Consider the following 16,768-nt stretch of genomic DNA (forward strand, 5'->3'; position numbering starts at 1 on the left):
TTTTGTCCATTTTTTAATTACATTATTTGTCTTTTTATCATTGAGCGATATGAGTTCTTTGTATGTTTTAGATATAAGTTCCTTGTTACATCTATGATTTGCAAATATTTTCTCTCATTCTTTGGGTTGTCTTTCATTTTCTACATAGTGTCCTTTGAAGCATAGCAATTTTTAATTATTTTTAAATGTTTTTAAATTGATCTTTTTAGACAGAGAGGAAGGGAGAGGGGGCGAGAGAGAGAAAAAAAACAAAAAACATCCACGTGAGAGTAAAACATCCATCGGCTGCTTCCTGCATGCCCCCAACTTGGAATCAAGCTTAAAACCCGGTCTTATGCCCTGATTGGGAATAGAACCAGCAACATGGGATGAGCCACACTGGCCAGGGCACAATTTTTAATTTTAATAAGGTTATTTTATTTTTGTTGTTTGGGCTTTTGGTGATATATCTGAGAATCCATTACCTATTCCAGGGTCATATGATTTACTCTTATGATCTTTTTCTAAGCGTTTATAGTTTTAGCTCTCACATTTAGGTCTTGTATTAACTTTGAATTAATTTTTGAGTTTGATGTGAAGAAGGATTTCATCTTCATTTTTTTACATGTGGATATCCAGTTGTCCTGTTTTTTTCATCCCCATTAACTGAAAAAAAACTATTCTCTCCATTGAGTTTTCTTGGCACTGAGATATAGGACAGTTTATATAATAAATGCTGCCACCTTTCTGGAAAACAATTTGGCAACATAACTTACAGGGTGGGGCAAAAGTAGGTTTGCAGTTCTTTGTATGGAAAATAATATAAGAATAAACTGCCCTGGCCAGGTGGCTCAGTTGGTTGGAGCCATTGTCTTATATACCAAAAAAGGTTGTGGATTCAGTTCCTCGTGAAGGCACATACCTAGGTTGCAGTTTTGCTCCCCTGTCAGGTGTGTACAGGAGGTAACCAGTTGATGTTGCACTCTCTCACATCATTGTTTCTCTCTCTCTCTCTCTCTCCCTTCCTCTCTAAAATGAATAAAAGCATATCCTCAGGTGAGGGTTTAAAAAAGAAGAAGAAGAAGAAGAAGAAGAAACTCTGTTTTGTGTACTCAAAACTGTAAGTCTACTTTTGCTCCACCCTGTATATAGGAGCTTTAAGAATGGTCCTAACTTTGGACTCAGTTTCCACTTTTCAAAAGTAACAATTTTTCTCTTTTTAAACCTTAATTTTATGTCTTTTTAAGTTTTCTTTACCCTCATTCTAAAAATATTCTTTATTTTTTCTAATACTTTTATCTGGAATTTACTTTTGTATTTTCAGGTGACACTGGAATTGATGAACATGTTTCTTTTTCTAGATATATGTAAAGAAATCTGTAGTTTTGTAGTTTTGGTAGCTGGTAAGAGAGATTTGTCCCTTTATTCTTATTTTTTAAACAAAATTGCATAAAATTTATGCTCTACTTTTGGGGGTATTTACAACATCACAGTTTTGGTTCTGTGTTTTTATTTTATTTTTTAAATATATTTTATTGATTTTTTACAGAGAGGAAGGGAGAGGGATAGAGAGTTAGAAACATCAATGAGAGAGAAACATCGATCAGCTGCCTCCTGCACACCCCCTGCTGGAGATGTGCCCGCAACCAAGGTACATGCCCTTGACCGGAATCGAACCTGGGACCTTGAGTCTGCAGGCCGACGCTCTATCCACTGAGCCAAACCGGTTAGGGCTGGTTCTGTGTTTTTAAAGGGAAGTTCTTGTCTAAGCACTTTTTGTCTATTCCCGGTCCCCACCTGGGCAATGAGGACTAAGCAGGGAAGTTTTTAGAGTCTAAGGATGCTTCTAACATGGATTTCAGGCCACTTCGAGTTCATACAACCCTTTCATCTCATTGAGCAACAATTTCAGATTTTTAATTTGAAAAGGCAGAGTAATGGTGTACTTTCCGGGGAGGCATAGAGTTATAAAATCAAGTGGAGAGTGTTAGTGTCAGCATACTAGAGTTGTCTAAAGAATGTTGGTAGTTTCTAAGAATAAGAAGACTGCATGGCTCACCTTTTCTATTTTCTTTGCAGTTAAGAGGTACAATCAGTCTGGCTTGTTATTTTTTAAGGATGAAAGCAATTAAACTCTTATTTCTATATCTAACAGATTGTCAAATACTTTTTGAAAATATTGTCCTGATGTCTGAGTGGAATTTTAATGGAAGGAAAAGAATTTCATAAGCATTAGCAATTGTACTAGATGTCGTATTAAGGATAAGTTTGTATTATTCTTTTAGGACAGGGAATGAATACTGAAAGTATTGTCCTTCTGGTCACAAGAGAATGAAATCCAGAGGGTGGCCCTGATTCTTCTGCTGCATCAGATATTTTTCCATTAAGTTGAACCATATGAAATTGCCAATGTTTGGCTATTGGGGCCTACAAAAACAACAGTTTCGTATGGTTTAACCTAAGATAGTAACAGCTTTTCCTGCTCTTGTATATGTTGCAGAGTGAGTTGGGTTCTGGTTACTACAGTTCAGAATAAGCAGCATTTTCTTGCTCTGAGACAGTCATACACAGTGAACGTTAATCAGCCTTGTTTCTCAGTTGGTTTATTTCTTTGCTTCTTTATCTTCCTTAAAGTCTTTGGTGAATTAAAGAGAACCACGCCAGCTGCTTTATCTCTGTGGCCAATATCCATCAGCTTTAACATTAGTTTGAAAAATAATTAATGAACATGAATGGGAACTCTAAAAGCTTATTAAATGTTTATTAATTTGTTTTATTTTAGTCTCAGATGCAAACATCAGTGGGAATTGTACCCACACAAGCAATTGCAATGGGCCCCACTTCATATTCTGAAAAACGCAAACTGATACAGCAGCAGCTGGTTCTGCTGCTTCACGCTCATAAATGTCAGAGACGAGAACAAGCAAACGGAGAGGTTCGGGCCTGCTCTCTCCCACATTGTGGAACCATGAAAAATGTTTTGAATCACATGACACACTGTCAGGCTGGGAAAGCCTGTCAAGGTAAGTGCCATTTTCTGAAATCCTTCTGGCAAAGCTTAGGATGAAATTTGTCCTTGTTAGTAGCCAGCTCTCTTCTTGTAAGGTTCTTGCAACCTATGTCTTTACACACCCTCCAGTCAGATGCCACTGGAACACTTAATTGCTGAGGAGGAAGGTGATTTGGTTTAATAATAATATTCTGTGACCTTCTACTGGATGAGGCTGTGCCCAGCATTTGTTCTTTACCTCCTTCCTCTGCCACAGAAAATATTTGTCACTTCTTAAACATAGTCTTCATTATAAATGTCTAGAGCACTGTTTTCTTTTGGGAAGTGTGGCACACGCACTTGCATGTACAAACCCTTTTCTCAATAATGTCTCTTGCAACTATGTCGTGTGTCAAGCCACTGCCTTGTTCCTCCATACTTTGGTCTTGAGGCTAATCAGGATACCAAGGAAGTTGTCCTGGGTGACTATCCGTGACCTGGGGAACTGTGTGCACCATGTCATCTCTGCCACCTCCTCCCTCCCTGTCACTTACACACCATGTGCCTCCCTTCCCCCTCTTCTATGGCAGACCCTTGATTCTACCAAAGAAAGTGTCTCTTACTAACTACTATCCTTTCCTCTAATCTTTATCCTCTTTCCTTTTCTCTCTTGTGCTCCTAAACCTTGGGGAGATGGTCTACCTGATCTCCCTCTCTCCCTTTATGACATTTGTGAGTTCCCAGCATAACCCTTAAACTGATGGAGAAGCCGAAGGAGGGTTATGCCAGACCTTTAGAAAGAAATCAGTTCTTTAATATGGAAGTGAAGGTAAAGACTGAGAATAACCAGGTTGAATTACCCTTTCAAGTACTTTGGAAAGTGCCCGGGGGGGGGCCTTCAGAATCCCTGCAGACTTCTCATTTCTCTATTTGTATTTCTTCAACAAGAGTATTGAGATGGCTTCATCCTTAAACATACTATAACATTTTTATTTAAATAGTGACCTTGCAGAATTATTTATTCTACCTTTCATTCCAGTTGTTTAGTACTTCAGGTCAAAAAGCTTTTGTTTTGTGGGCTGAGCCTTAATCACCATCATTCATAACATTGCTTCAATGGGAAGTTTTTGTTTGCAATTCTCAACAGTCGCCTTACAAACTTCTTGGAAAACTGCCTGTTTGTAAGTTGAGGACTGCCTGTACTGTGTTATGGTTACCTTATTACCATTTTCTTACAGAACCTGGCATTATAATTTAGGTGTATTTGAAAGTGTGACGATTTGGATAGAAAAATAACATCTCGTTGTTTTTCTGGTCATAGTTGCCCATTGTGCGTCTTCACGACAAATCATCTCTCATTGGAAGAACTGCACACGACATGACTGTCCTGTTTGCCTCCCTTTGAAAAATGCCAGTGACAAGTGAAACCAACAAAGTAAGTGAGCATTGGGGGTAGGGAAGCTTGGAGATGGGAAAATGAGCTATTTCTGAAGAGAATACAGAAACATAGGGAGGAAGCAGGGCAAAAGTTATTAACCACAAAGTATGTAGTGAGTGGAGACATACAGTGACAAAGGATGAAGCAAGCTTAGTGAGTACACAGAGTCTCATTGTGCTCACTGGGTGTGGTTGTTTTGGAATTTAATTCTCTGTCTCCTCCACCCCCCTGTACCAAAATTGGCAGGAATGGGAAAGGATTATCACCAAAGTGACCTACTTTTCCTATTTCTTGAAAGATACTCAGTATCTGAGGATTTGAATGTGGCGTCACTAATTGCAGTGACTTTGGGGGTGGAGCAGGGAAAATAGAAGGTCACTTCTTTTGCAATTGGAAACCTCTTACCCCAAAGTCATAGATACGTCAGTCAGGCCAGGTCAGTATAGAATCCCACATGTAGACATTTGAGAGGTTTCCATCCCCCATGGAGCTGCAGCTCCCAGTCCTATTAGCATAACTTACAATTTATTCAGCACAGACGGAGAGTCTCTGCCCCAGACTGGCTGCACTCTGATCATTTCCATTGCTTTGTTGTCTTTGGAGTCATCTGTGCAGCCTTTAGCTGATTGACTGTTTAAGCAGTGATCCCAGTTCAGGAGGCTTGTGTGGGACTCCCAGGGGTTCCCTGTAGCCATCAGAGCAGTGAAAAGATGAGCATCTCTTCCCAGTCTCAAGCCCTTTCCTGTCATTTTAGAGGTAAAACAGTGGTCTTGGGTGTGTCCCTCAGTTTGGACACAGATAAGACGTGCTTTTCAATATCATGTTACCTCTTTGGCTGGAGCTTCTCCCTGTGACTTTGAGCACAGCACAGTCTTGCTAGTCCTCCACCCTGTCTGTGCCGTCTTGCCACCCTCCCTTGTTTGTGGTTACATGTTCATTCCTCTCATTCTTGATCATCTTCCTCAAGACCCCACTGCTACCTGGAGAATGTGCTGCTTTTCTTTCTAGTTTGTGAGTGGTACCAGGAAAGGTGGAAAAGCTCATGTTCCTAAGTGCCAGGGAGTGGAGCACCGGTGATAACCCAGGTGCTTTTCCTTTAACCCTTTGCGGTTGTATTAAACTTGGACATGGGTGTCGTACTGGTCGGAATTAATTTCCATGGAAAGAGCAGTGATACATAACATGCAAGATTATGAAGGATAAACAAAATTTATTAATTCTTTTTTGGAACTATGTCACTACTAGTAGAATCACTACAAACGTTATCACTTTCTACGTCAGAGTCAGTATTCAAGGTGCCAAAATAAAACTCCTCATCGTTACTTTCAGATTTGCAGTACACTTCTTTCGGTAACTTTCTCTTTGCCATTTTGGAGTATTATTTTGAAATATCTTAACAAGCGAGAATGCCTAATTACAGTTAAACGTAACTTGTAAAGCTTTATTTGAAATTCTGCGAAGTATCTCCGAAGCTTGTCGATTTCTTCACTCTCAAAAGGCGACTGACTCGCCACGGTGTTTTGCATGGCGAGTGTGGAACGACCGCATTTGTTTATATTGAGTTTCGATATCTCTGATTTGTCGGGACAATGTTTTGGTTCGTGACAAGGTCGCTTAGACACTTCAGAGCTTTCAGAGAAATTATGAACTGACACAGGAATGAATAGAGTTAAGATTCGTACGGTTCCTTGCTGTGGTGGCTGAGAGTAGACAAACGACCGCAAAGGGTTAAGTCCAGCTCACCCCCTCCTGAGAGGATGTCTATGAGCTGACTCTGCGCAGCAGTGTCCATGTCACATAGGAGAGACATCCAGGGGTCACAGGCCCGTTATTCTCCTTCCCTCCCTAGAGAAGGAGTCATACTAAGTTTCCTTTCAACGTTACTTCCCAAAATGAGTTAAATTAATTTTTGATTGATCAAAATTTTAATTAATAAAAATTTCCAGGGCATCTTTCATATAAATTGAAAATCTAGGAATCTGGTATTCTAGAACAAATGTTTGGGACAATAGTTCTAGTAGAATACAGTCTGTTTTTCCTCTAAGTTAGTTTAAAACCATTTTTTAAACTAGTATATTTCGATGGTTACAATTTCTTGTGTTTTAGGATGCATTTCAGTAATAGGCTTTTTTAAGTGCTAAAATATTCATTTGAGTTTATAGTTGTACAGTATTAATTCTATGAATCCTATATAATAAAAGCCTAATATGCTAAGTGTCTGGTCCTCCTGTCAGCCATTCAACCAATCAAATGTAATATGCTAATGTTATGCTAAGGCCACTCAACCGCTCGCCATGACGTGCACTGACCACCGGGGGCAGACAGTCAACCGGTCAACCAGTTGCTATGACATGCACTGACCACCAGGGGGAAGATGCTCCAACTGGTAGGTTAGCTTGCTGCTAGGATCCGGCCGATTGGGACTGAGCAAGACTTGCCAGACACACCCTAGAGCCCTCCTGTAGCCCCTCCCCAGCTGGACAATCCCAGGTTCTTCCCCAGCCCCAATCATGCACCAGTGGGGCCCCTCGGCCTGGCCTGCGCCCTCTCGCAGTTCAGGCTGAGGGCCCGCAACCCCAACCCCCCCGCCCGCCCCCCGTGCATGAATTTCATGCACTGGGCCTCTAGTAATGAGACAAGATTTCATTCTGAACTTTTAATTTGGGGTGTGGCTTTTCTGGGACCTTTTGTTTTTAGTATGTATCACCAGGACAATTGTAAACTTTTGTGATTTCTCTTTTTAAGAAACATGAATGTGGTTTTTGTTTAAGAAAAAAAAAGAAATATATGTGGTTTTTTGTGGTTTTTTTTTTTAAACATCCTTATAACTCTCTGACTGTTGTGACAAGTTATCTGGTGCGTACCCTCTGAAGTGGTAAACCACAGTGTTTCTACTAGTCATAATGTAAGGTGTTACCAAGATGATTTTATTATAGTCATGGTAATATTTAGATTATTTTTGTACAAAGTTTTAGTAATTTTTCATGAAAGAAATGAAAGCTCCTATTTAAAAAATTATTAAATGCTTCTCAAATTAGGTTTCAACTTTGAGTGTATTTTTTTGGCTCTAACAGTAGTTGTGTGAGTATAGAAGAGTTTGATATGATGAGTGAGCAAGTTTCAACGATATCTTTTCTGTAAATGTTTGTGGGTATTTTTCAACTCTTCTAAAGCAAATTGTGCTTAAACGTATGAACACTTGGTTTAGGCAGTATAGAAGAAATGCGGATTCATCCTTCTAGTGCAGTGGTTCTCAGCATTGGCTGCACATTAGAATCACCTGGGAATCTTTTTTAAAATCCTGATTTCTGGGCCTCATCCTCCGGAAATTCTGTTTCTTTGTTACTAATGTTGTGGCCTCACCCCATAACAAAGAAACAGAATTTGAGGAGGATGGGGCCCAGAAATCAGGATTTTACAAAGATTCCCAGGTGATTCTAATGTGCAGCCAAGGTTGAGAACCACTGCTCTAGTGCCTTAAAGTCAGTTCCAGAGTCAGAATATCTACATTAAAAATGATGTGACAGTGGTATTACTCAAAGGAACAAGGTAGAGAGAAGACACTAGTATTGGCAATCCTTGAGGAGAGAAGACCGGAATTTGCTGGAGGGTAAGGCTTAATGGAGCCCAATTTCAATAAAGTAACAATAAAATACTCTAAACAGCATGGATAGTGTCAGCAGAGTTGACATGTCTGTAAGGGCAGGATCTGACAGGACTCAGAGGTTCCTGTGCAAACAAGGTAATTCAGGGAGAGAGGGACTATCCGTTCTGAGGTGGTGGACCCCTGGGGCTATCTCAGACCCATCTGTGCCCGCACGTGGAGCATGTGCCCTGTGCCACCATGGCTGTGTGCTGTTTAGGCAGGGTTTCCCACAGGTGCTTACCTCACCTGGCGCACACATTTTTACCATCTTACTTCTCTCACTGATGTCTCTAAGAACCTACCAGAAAAACCTGTGGAGCTAACCTGAGGTTGTCGGAAATGAATCTCAGACCGTTGGTTACCTTTTTGGCTTATGTTGTTGAGATTTTGATGTTTCAGTTTTCTAGAGATTCTATAATCATTGATCTCATGCTATCTATCCCTTACAGAGATAATCAGAATTATTGAATAATTAGGACTTTCCAAGGAGTCTATCTGATATCAGTCCTGGCATCTGACTCTCATTAATTCTAGTGCATAGGGTGGCATGGAGGACTGGAGCTGTGTGGACACATGACCAAATTCCCTACTAGAACTCACTTGCCTCATCAGTGAAATTTTTTTCTACTCCAAGTGTAGTCCTCAGACCAGGAACATGGGCACTCCCAGATGGCTTGTTAGAAATATAGACATTGGGCCCTCGCCGGTGTGGTTTAGTTGGTTGAGCGTCGTCCGGCACACTGAAAGGTTGCTGGTTCGACTCCCAGGTTGTAGGTTCTATCCCTGGTGCGTGTGGGGGGCAACTGGCTCTCATATTGTTGTTTTTCTCTCTCTCTCTCCCTCTTCCTCTCTCTCTCTAAAATCAAGTTTTTTAAAAAGATTTTTAAAAGAAATGCAGACATTAGAGCCTCATACCAGGCTCCCTATATTAGTATCGGCATTTTAACAAATTGCCATGTTATTGGTATGCACATGAGTGGCTGAGATGCTCTTCTTTGAATGCCTTGAAGGGGCCGTGTATCTGTCCTGGAACTGTTGAGGAGATTTGAGTCATTCTCTGGGGGAAACCAACTCAGAGACCCACAGGACTGTCCAATGGATGCTATAGGGTCAGCCCCAGAGTCAAACTGAACCCAGTTACTCATGCAGCATGAGCCCATTGACAGAATGTCAACCAGCAGCCCTCTAGTCTGTTGCTTGAATACCTCCACTGGCTCTCTCCCTAGCCTGGCTGTTCTAATTTTAGGCAACTCTGATGGTTTTGAACACCTGCCTTCATGATACTGTGTCCAACTCTACCTCCTTAAAACTTCTACTCACGGAGAGCAACCTCTTAGGTGCTCAGTAAGTGTTTGTTGGACAGGCGCTTGTTCCACCTGAGAGGTCTCAGGGATTCTCAGACACTTCTTCTGACAGCCTGTGGTTGGCATGGGAAGCAGAGGAAGCAGTAGAACTTAAATGTCTATCGGGACAGAGTGGTGGGCTTGTTTGTCCCTGATTTACCTGGTAAGTACCAGTCAGTCATTGGTGATGTGTTTGATCAGAACCGTGTTGTCCTTGCTCTTCTGAGTAACAGTGTTTCCCGCTCCTGAGTCATTTGGCTTCTAAAGAAAAGCTGTTGGAAGGTTTGTGCAATCTTTTTTATTGTTTGTTTGTTTGTTTGTTTGTGCATTCTTGCTCAAGGGTGGATTGATGGGAGGCCTGGCACCTGGGCTAGGATGTTCCCTTTTATCCTGTCCTGTGTACAAGAAGATGCTGGAAAGGAAGCATGCCTAGCACGCATGGCGCCTGCAAAGCATTGTGTGGGAGCAACTCTGCAGAGGTGTGTATACAGGCCTGAGTAACTTCCAGTACAACTTTTTCAGTAGAAATCTTAGTGGTGACTAGATAGTAAGTAGTTGCTTTGCCTGCTTATGGTATGTGTCCCACCACTCTGACAAAACTTTCGAATTTAATGTGTCAATTTTTGTTGGATTGCCAATTGAGTTCGGTTTTATTGAGAATGATTGGGGACTGAAGTTTCTGGTGAACTCAATTTGCAAGTTAGTATACTATGCATGGAACCTACAGAAGAACAATCTTTATGCTCAGTAGGGAAGGACTGCCTTGGATCTGCATGAACAGTGACAGAGAGTCCTGGAAACAGACCACCGCAAAACATAGCCTTTTGTTTCCTAGGTCATGGGATCCTGATGAAGCTGTGACAGAAGGGGAGTAATAAAGCAGTGGCGGTGTCAGGGAGTGGTTTGAAGATGTGCTAGTAGCAGGAATGCCAACTAATACAACAGTGTGTGACATGGCAATTGATTGTGTATGCAACTGTATAGCATTGGCTCAAAGAAAGGGAAAAAAGATGTAATGATGCTAAAAATAAGAAGAGGTTTTGACATTTAAGGAGATAAATGTCAGTAATGTATAAAATTGATTAATGTGGACAGCCTCATTATCAGTGACTAGAGGCCTGGTGCATGAAATTCGTACACTGGGGGTGGAGGGTGTGTCCCTCAGCCCAGCCTGCACCCTCTCCAATCTGGGATCCCTCTCACAGTCCAGGACTGCTGGCTCCCAACAGCTTGCCTGCCTGCCTGATTGACCCTAACCGCTTCTGCCTGCCAGCCTGATCACGCCCTAACCATTCCACTGCCAGCCTGATCGACGCCTAACGGCTCCCCTGCTGGCCTAATTGCCCCCAACTGCCCTCCCCTCCCGGCCCAGTTGCCCCCAACTGCCCTCCCCTGCTGCCTGGTCGCCCCCAGCTGCCCTCCGCTGCTGGCCTGGTCCCCCTAACTGCCTTCCCCTGCAGGCCTGGTCACCCCCAACTGCCCTCCCCTGCTGGCCTGGTCGCCCCCAGCTGCCCTCTGCTGCTGGCCTGGTCCCCCCTAACTGCCTTCCCCTGCAGGCCTGGTCACCCCCAACTGCCCTCGCCTGCCGACCATCTTGTGGCTGTGGGTGCCGCCATCTTTGAGGGCATGGCAGTCAGTTAGCATATTCCTCCTTACTGGCTGCGGGTGCCACCATCTTTGAGGGTGGGACAGTCAATTAGCATATTTCCTCCTTATTGGCTGTGGGTGCTGCCATCTTTGGCGATGGCGTGAGGGTCAATTAGCATATCCCCTCTGTATTAGATAGGATGCCAGATGAAGCATTGCTGTTCTTAGCACTCCTTTAATTTTTGTTCAGCCTGAAGAACTCAGTGCTGCCTGGCTGGGGGTGGGAGGTGTCTGAAGAAGGCCAGTCATTCTGCTAGACTGCTACAGCTCACTTGAACTCTGCAGGGGACTTTACAAGGCACCTCGACATACAAAGTCAAGGGAGTCACACATTGGTCCCACCTCAGGGAATGTACAGGAAGGTGAGATGAGCATGATCTTCCCTGATAGAGAGATGCAGTTTTACATTTGTTAAGTGATTAGTCTATTGTCTCTCCCAACATTCTGTGCTCCATGAGTGCAGGCTTTGTGCTCACACTGTACCCTGAAGCCTAGCAGTGCCTGGCAAGCAGTCTGTACTAACTTAATTGGTAGAGTAAGGAAGTGAATATGTGAAGTGTAACTGCCCAAAGAGAAGCAGAGCCCTAGTAGGTGATGTGAGAAATCAGGGAAGAATGACTGCTGCCCAAGAGAGAGATCAGGAAAATGTTCATGGAGGGATGGTAGCATCTTGAGCTCCCAAAACAGAGTTTATGATTGCTTTTACCTGATAACTCCCCTTTCAACCAACCGTCACCCCAATAGTAAATGTCTGTGTTTTCTTACTCTGAAGTAGTATGTCATCTGCTACCAGCATTTGGACTCAAATTGGGCCATGCTTAAATGTCAGACATCTTTTATTTGTACTTTGTTTTCCTTGCCTCTGATTGTTACAAATGCCAAGTTCCAAATGCTTGCTTGTCTCGTGATAGGTATGTTTTTTTAAAATATAGTAATGTTTTATGTTTAGGAAATAAATGCTTTTTAACATAAACACAACTACAGTGACCATGTTAACAGCTTCCATGGGATTGTCTGTCTGCCTTGAAAAAGACGTTGAACGTGGGAATGGAATTCGCCCTAAGATGGGGACACTTTGGCTAAAAGGATGGCATTTGGCAGACTGGTGCAGCCATTATGGAAAACAGTATGAGGTTTCCTCAAAACATTAAATAGGAAACTGCCATTTGACCCAGTGATCCCATTTCTAGGAATATATCCTAAGAAACCCAAAATACCAATCAGAAAGAACGTATGCACCCCTATGTTCATAGCAGCACAATTTGCAATAGCTAAGATCTGGAAAGAGCCCAAGTGCCCATCAGTAGATGAGTGAATAAAAAAAGCTGTGGTACAGTTACACCAGGGAATACTAGGCAGCAGTGAAAAAAAGAATCTCTTACCCTTTGAGACAGCATGGAGGGACCTGGAGAGTATCATGCTGAGTGAAGTAAGTCGGTCGGGGAAAGACAAAGTACCACATGATCTCACTCATGTAGAATCTAAGTAACAAAATAAACTGGTGAGAGGAGTGGATCCAGAAACATGGAAGCCTGGAACAGAGTGTGGAATTTGAGGGAAGGCAGAGGAGGACGGGTGGGGGGGGGGGGTAATCAACCATGGGCCTTGTATGCATATATGCATGTCCCATGGACAGACAATGGGGTGGAGAGGGCCTTGGATGAGGGCGGGCTAGAGGGGGTCAATGGGGGAAAATGGGGACATATGTAATACTTTCAACAATAAAGAATTATTTAAAAAAAGAAAAGGATGGCATTTTGGGCCCTGGCTTGTGTGCTAAGTGGTTAGAGCGTTGGCCTGAGCACAGAAGGGTCTCGGGTTCAATTCCCGGTCAAGGGTTGCAGTTTCGATCCCCAGCCCCAGTCAGGCGCGTGTGGGAGGCAAACAATCTATGTGTGTCTCTCATCAGTGTTCCCTCTCCCTTTTTTTCCCCCTTTCTCTGCCTCCTTTCCACTCTCTCTAAAATAAATGGGAAAAATATCCTCAGGTGAGTATTAACTAAAAAATAAAAAATAAAAGGTTGGTATTTGGGGAAGTGTGGATGAAAGTGGAATATAATAGAACTTGTCACTAAAGCATAACTATTGTATTGCATCTTCACCTAGAAATGAAAGGCTGCATACATTGTTTTTTAAAATTCCTTTTTACAATTGATCATTATGTGTAACAAATGTAGTCTGGGTCTCTTCTTTCTTATACCACAAGGTGATAGAAAAGTAAATCATCCTACCATTACTATTTTCCTTTTTACATCATAGTGCTTTTAGAAAATTTAGCATGTTGGTTTCAGGAGTACAATGAGCACGATTAACCCTTTGCGGTCGTTTGTCTACTCTCAGCCACCAAAGCTTTTTTACCGTTCCGGTCGTATGTCTGCTCTCAGCCACCACAGCAAGGAACCGTACGAATCTTAACTCTATTCATTCATGTATCAGTTCATAATTTCTCTGAAAGCTCTGAAGTGTCTAAGCGACCTTGTCACGAACCAAAACATTGTCCCGACAAATTGGAGATATCGAAACTCAATATAAACAAACGCGGTCATTGCACACTCGCCATACAAAACACCGTGGCGAGTCAGTCGCCTTTTGAGAGCAAAGAAATCGACAAGCTTCGGAGATACTTCGCAGAATTTCAAATAAAGCTTTACAAGTTACGTTTAACTGTAATTAGGCATTCTCGCTTGTTAAGATATTTCAAAATAATACTCCAAAATGGAAAAAAGAAAGTTACCGAAAGAAGTGTACTGTGAATCTGAAAGTAACGATGAAGAGTTTTATTTTGGCAGGAAGACCATCGGCCTCAGATAAAGATGAAAGGCTTAATGGGAAACTGCATATATTGTGGCACTGTGAAGGTGTGAAAAGTAAAGATTGTTCTGTATGTTCAAACAGAAAGATTAGGGGCGGAAGACGCTAAACTAATTATTTTTGTGATACAGGTAGTCGAAAACCAGGACTGCATATTGGAGACTGCTTTCAAAGATACCACACAATGGAGAAATATAAAATATAATTTTTACATAAAAACATGTTATTGAAACACATTATTGTCTAAACATACATCTAATGTTCAAAAAAGAATGAATAAATCTTGTTTATCCTTCATAATCTTGCATGTTTTGTATCACTGCTCTTTCAATGGAAATTAATTCCGACCAGTACGACACCCATGTCCAAATTTAATACGACCGCAAAGGGTTAAAGTTTTGGGTTGAGCTAGAAAATGGCGGAGATATAGACAGACATGTCCTGTGCCTTGTCCCGGAGCAGATAAGGGTGAGCAGCTGAAACGGGTAACATACAGCCCGAATAGGCAGAGGAGATTCAGCTGAGAGACAGTCTGCAGCTGGGAAAGACAGAGTGATAGATCCTCCCTCCCCCCAGCTGGTGAGCAGGGTATGACATAACCTGCAGCCCAGAAATACCTGAGTGACTAACCAGGTACCTTATATGGACTAGACATTGGACCACCAATCCACACCTGCCAAATACCCTAAGCCCTTGTCCTATATGGACAATGCAGTAAGCCGCCAATCAGTGCTCGCCGAGTACACTAAGCCCCCCCACCCCTTCCCATTCTGCCCCTCAAAAGGCATGCCCACCCCTGCACGTGCTGCTGTTCTCCCCTCTCGAGACAGCCCGGCAGGGGCTTCTCCTCTAATAAAGCCTGTAGTCCTGGTTTTAGGCCTCCGTCTGATCTTTCATTTTGGTGCCGAAACCCGGGAGAGGTGAACGGGAGCGTGGACGATCCTCGAACCTAGGCCCAAACTTCTGATTCCTGCTCTGGCTCTGCTCAGTGGTACGGTTCTGAGTTGATTGGCCCGCTCCGGACACCTCTTGAACCCTGCCGCACCAGGACACGTGGGGATCTCGTCGCTTCCCTTCCACCAGTAGGCTTCAGGGACTTTCCCAACCCCCTTACTTTTTTTTCTCTCGCTCCCTGTGACCTGGAGGGGCATTAGGGCCTACAGAGTTTCCCGTCTACTGGGCTACACGTTTCGTGCGTTCTATGAAAGCCCAGGCGCCTGGCCGGGAATTCTCTTCTACTCCACGGGAAAGGTCTCAGGGTGACGACCTTGGAACCTTTCTCCTCTCTCTCTCTCTCTCTCTCTCTCTCTCTCTCTCTCTCTCTCTCTCTCTCTCTCTCTCTCTCTCCAGGTTGGCTGAGGGAAAAGGAGGATGCTCCTTGTTCCCTCCCCAACTTCTCTCGCCCTTCCCTCCGGTCATGGGGACCTCTCAGTCCAAACCCCCTCGAAACACACCCTTACGGTGTCTCCTCGCCAATCTCTGGACCCTTGGTCTTTCCAGCTACATCAAACCAAAGAAGCTCTACCTGGCCACAATGTAAACTCTCTCAGTGGCCCGAAAACAGCACTTTTGATTCCAATATCCTCCGAGATCTAGATAATTTTTGCCACTGGACAGGGAAAGCTTTCGAAATCCCTACGAACAGGCTTCCTTTTCCCTCCACTCTCACCCCTCTCTTCACTCCTCATGTTCCACTCATCAGATCCACCTCGCAGAGTCCTCTTTGCCTCTCAAACTGATTCTCAGCTCCTTTCTCTGTCTTCCGACCCTTACAGCCTGCGGTAGAACCCTGCATCCCACGCTCTCTGAGACCTCGAACCACCCGCCTTCCCCTGGGCGCTCTCCACCCCCGTGACCAGTTCCCTTTGCGAGAGGTTGCAGCAGGGGAGGGTATTACCCAGGTAGCCATTCCCCTCTCAGCCTCTGATCTTTCTCAAATCGAAAAACACTTCAGATCTTTCTCTTCAAATCCTCCTAACCAGCAGCCGCCTTCTCCCCAGTCCCTGAAAGCCCAGATCCTGAGAATGTGAGCTCCAAAACAGCCCTTTCGATCTAACACTCATTCTCAGGCCACCCACAGACTGCCTTCCTCAACAGCCTCTTCTCCTTCTGCGTCCACTCTCAGGTTTCTTTTTCCACTGACCTCACCACTTTCACTCCCCCGACATGCGCAGCAAACTTCCACAAACCCCTCAAACAGACCTCGTTAACCTTTAAGGCCTTTAATAATAGGGATGAGGAAACCCATATCCAAAATCAAAGACAAGATCAGGCCAAGGCTGAGGCCCATTAGGAGGCCTTCCAGCTCCTAGCCACCGCTTTCAAACCCCAAACGAAGTGCCGGTCCTCCAACTGCGGGTAAGTCAGGGGCTAAGCCTCCTCCGGGCCCATGCCTCAAAAGCAGCAAGGAAAGACAGTGAGCCAAGTCCTGCTCAAACCCGAGACCCCCGCCTGGGCCCTGCCCAAGGTGAGGAAGGAAAAGGCCACTGGAAAGCAGACTGTAGTCTGGCCTCCGGTCCAGGCCTCAGCCAGTCCAGCATGGCCGCCCTCTGGATCCGGTTTGGAGCTCCCAGACCTCCTGGGACTGGCAACTGGAGAAGCTGCCCAGGCCCTGACAGGGCCCCACAGACTTACATCACCAGGGCAGAGCCTCGGGGAACAACTGTGGCAACAGGTAAGCTGATCTCCTTTTTAATGGACACTCGGGCAACTTATTCTGCCCTCTCCGAATTCGCTGGGACCTTGTCCACTCCTCAGTCTCTATTATGGGGATTCACGGATTAGTCTCACAGCCATTAGCCACCTCACCAATACACCGCATCTTACTAAATTCCCCCATTCACTCTTTTCCGGTTCTACCTCAGTGCCCAGCCAGGGTTACCATGTATCCCCTCATAAAGCCCAGTTGTCCCAAAC

At 43.9% G+C, this 16,768-nt stretch overlaps 1 long non-coding RNA gene across 1 annotated transcript; it reads left to right on the forward strand.

The window, feature by feature from the left end:
* Positions 1–1,037: 1,037 nt before the first annotated feature.
* LOC118665903 lies at positions 1,038–14,149 on the forward strand. Its single transcript, XR_004970757.1, has 4 exons — positions 1,038–1,099; positions 2,762–3,002; positions 4,290–4,403; positions 13,984–14,149. It is a non-coding gene; the product is annotated as an uncharacterized LOC118665903 (long non-coding RNA).
* The last annotated feature ends 2,619 nt before the right edge of the window (positions 14,150–16,768 follow it).

The sequence above is a fragment of the Myotis myotis genome, unplaced genomic scaffold, assembly GCF_014108235.1.
Source record: "Myotis myotis isolate mMyoMyo1 unplaced genomic scaffold, mMyoMyo1.p scaffold_m19_p_11, whole genome shotgun sequence".
Taxonomy (NCBI): Eukaryota; Metazoa; Chordata; class Mammalia; order Chiroptera; family Vespertilionidae; genus Myotis; species Myotis myotis.